This window comes from Hipposideros armiger, unplaced genomic scaffold (genome assembly GCF_001890085.2).
Source record: "Hipposideros armiger isolate ML-2016 unplaced genomic scaffold, ASM189008v1 scaffold_555, whole genome shotgun sequence".
In the NCBI taxonomy this organism is placed as follows: Eukaryota; Metazoa; Chordata; class Mammalia; order Chiroptera; family Hipposideridae; genus Hipposideros; species Hipposideros armiger.
In genome coordinates this window covers 1,128,233-1,131,803 of record NW_017731905.1, presented here as the reverse complement: position 1 = coordinate 1,131,803, position 3,571 = coordinate 1,128,233, and positions in this window count along the sequence as shown.

Sequence of the window (3,571 nt, the reverse complement as noted above, 5' to 3'; positions counted from 1 at the left end):
AAGACGTTAAATGATGCCCTCTGTGCCTTTTAGTAGCATGGCTACAAATGATCATTTTGCTGCAGAGTCAAAATGATGAATAACCACTGTACTTGGTCATTTACTTGCAGTGGCAAATTAGCAGTGTTTGGGTGTGAAAAAAACACATTAAACTTGCTTCAAACAATCTTCCTCAGTCTTTTTTATTCTAATTGTAATGGAACAACTAGTCTTAGCAATAAGAAGTCACTTTGAAACAGTGGTGTAAAAATGCTTACAAATTGGTACCCAGTGACAAAAATCCTTTTCTGTGTTGTTTTTTCTCTTGAGCACTCTTACAAGCTAGACCTTGAAGATATTTAATTTCTAAAAATTGTGAGGAAGAAATGTAGAAAACTAATTTTTTAACTGCTGCCTCTATTTCCTCTTTGTCTCTCTCTCCCTGCCTTGGTTATGCAATAAATTAGCAAACTAGAAATAGAAACTTGAGTTTGATTTTTCCAGTGAAAATTAAGTTTATTTTACTCTTGTTTTCTTTTCTAGTATTGTTTGGCCAGTGATGTTACAAATGATAGAAGATGGGTTGGTTGAAAGGATATGGTTGAAACAAGTCACAGAATTCGAACTGTAAGAGTCTTCATAAATCTTTAGTCTGGCTCTCATTTTAGAGCTGAGAGAGAAAGTGTGGTCAAGACATTGCCATTTATCTAAGAGTGCTGAGCTATTTAATGATGAACTGAAGTGCAGGCCTCATGATTCTAAGTCCAGTGCTCTTTCTACTAACACAACTGTTAATATCACCATTACTTGAAAACTTATTCCAAGTGCTGAAGGAAGACTGTTGCTTTGTGACAGTGAGTATAACTATTTTAGGCAGCTGTCTGGGTAGGCAAACGAGGCATTAACATTTCCACATCAGACGCCCTTTTTTTTTTTTTTTTAATCTGTGGCTGTATTGGCCTATAGTAGTTTGAGACTCTTTGTTGTTTACTATTTTTAACATATAAGGTCTGTTGCTTGATCAACACGGTCACCCAAATCGGTCCATAAATATTAATATATACCAAATCTTTACTTTAACTTATTTAGAAGCTTATCTGCCTTTTGATTTACTTGAATTAGTAAAAAATACATTTGGTACAACCTTAGAGACAATCTGTGAAATATAAAATTATTTCTGGAGTTCCCTAAATCAAGATTAGTTTTTTCATTTAAATTTCATCATTCAAAATGTAAGGTAGAGTGACCAGTTGAAATAACCACATTAATGATTTGACCTTGGAAAAGAGCATTTTTATTTCTGCTGTGAAAAAAAAAATTCATACTTTTCTTACCTCCAAAATTCTAGTTAATTGATAATTTTGTAATGGCAAGGTTAAATTAAAACAAAAGTAAACACTGGAATTTGAAGTGTTTTGCTACCTTTTTCTTTAATATTAGAAATGAAAATAGAAAACTTTCAACTATTTAAATGAAGATCCATTAGCATTAATGTAATTCTGATCTGTAATTCAAATTTTCATTGAATTTCCCGGCAGAGAGTGCTATCTAATTCTTCAGTATGTGCTACCTTAATACTATCAATAAATTATATTATCTGAGAACCTTTAAAGATTAATCCAGTGTACACAATTTCATTTCCAACATGATTCGTATCACAACTGTAGTTCTCTTGGGTTCAATTCCCAAAGCATGAACAAAAGGAAAAATTATTTTTCTCTTTTCAGAGCTTCATAAACAAATTAAGCACAATGTTTCTCTGAATGATTCAGCACCACTGCCTTGTACTTTTTACAATTGCACAACAGAAAAGAGAGACATTAGTGATAAATGTGGTCAACTGATCCCTCTATTGACTTACTCCTGTCTACCTACTCTTGCACTTTTTGGGAAGGAATACTTATTCTTTAGGGAACCTTGATTTATTGGGTTGTTGGAAAAGTCATGATGCATTTTTGCAACGAAAAACAGAAAAAATATGTCATGACTTTTCCAGCAACCCAATATTTCTAAAATAAGATCTACCTCTCTATCTATCTACCTATCTATCTATCTATCTATCTATCTAACAATTATCTATCTATCTATCTATCTATCTATCTATCTATCATCTATCTAATCTATTTTAGAAAATAATTGCAATTTATGCTTGGGCATACAAAGTTCAAGTAGTAAAACATTGCTCACTGGAGTCAAAGAGTTAATAGTACTAAAGAGCTTGAATATATATATATATATATATATATATATATATATATATGAAAGCATAAATGATTATTGACATTAGGCAAATGAAATATGGTCAGTCACAGAGAGAGAACCCTAAAAAGAAATCAACTTTTATTTACAGTTGATAAGGTACATTTTGATCTGTAATGAATAATTTTATCCTATAAGCATAAATTAACATTTTATCATCCACCTTCTTAGAAAACAAGCTAAAAAGAAATCTGAATGCGTATGTATTCCCCTTCTCTTTCTTTTTTTAAGAGCCTTTGATAGTTTGTTATTTTTAGCTACAGCCTTTCTTGAACCAAAGAAAAAAACTCTTTCATTATAAATGTTAAATTCTAAGATGCCCTTGAAGGAGTTTTAATCTTCATTAAATTATTTCTTAAGTAGGCTCTTTTGATGGTGTTAGTATTGGGAGTGGGAAAAGGGCAGAAAAGTAAAGGAACAGAAGAGAGAGGTTATAGATCATTTTCTCAGGAACAAAGATTCAAATATCTCTCAATAGCAAACTTCGTAGCTGCTATGCACTCAGGCCAAGAAATTCAATATAAAACTTCAGATTCAAGAAAGCTTACACCGTTCATGCTAAATTCCCCTAATTGCCAATGAATAGTACATTCCCGCCTAGAAAACCAGAAAGGTCATGCTAAATTACACAGGCCCATGCTGTTCCACAAATCCCTTGCCCCTTACATCTCTGTCTTGTTATGTCTGCTCAGCAATTTTCTGAACTTTACTCAACTTTACCACCCACTGGTTATTCAATTCTAATCAATAGAAGCAAATATTCATGTAGCCTGACCTTCAGCAAACTGCAAGAAGGGCAGGAGAATTCAGAGAAGAAACAAAATAGGCATTGTGTCTTGTAAATCACAGGAACAGATTGAATATTTTTTGTCTTATTTTAATTGGGTAAGGGAGTAAATGAGAATTATAAAAAGAAATTGGCTTTTGAATTTGACAAATTTATACTATAGCCCTGAAAATATTCATGAATTCAGTTTTTCATGACTTCTATACATTAAGACTAGATATAAAAATGGTACTACAGTGGCATGGCTTCTTTTAAAAAGGGAGGGAGGAATCACTTTCTATAATTTCAGGGCTAGGAAAACACCACAGTGGAATTACAATGGTTCTTTTTCTTTTAATCTATGAAATCCCGCCCCTAGACTAACTCTTTTACAGCAGTTCTCAACCTTCCTAATGCCGTGACCCCTTAATACAGCTCCTCATGTTGTGGTGACCCCCAACCATAAACTTATTTTCGTTGCTACTCTATAACTGTAATTTTGCTACTGTTATGAATTGTAATGTAAATATCTTTGTTTTCCAATGTTCTTAGGTGACCCCTGTGAAA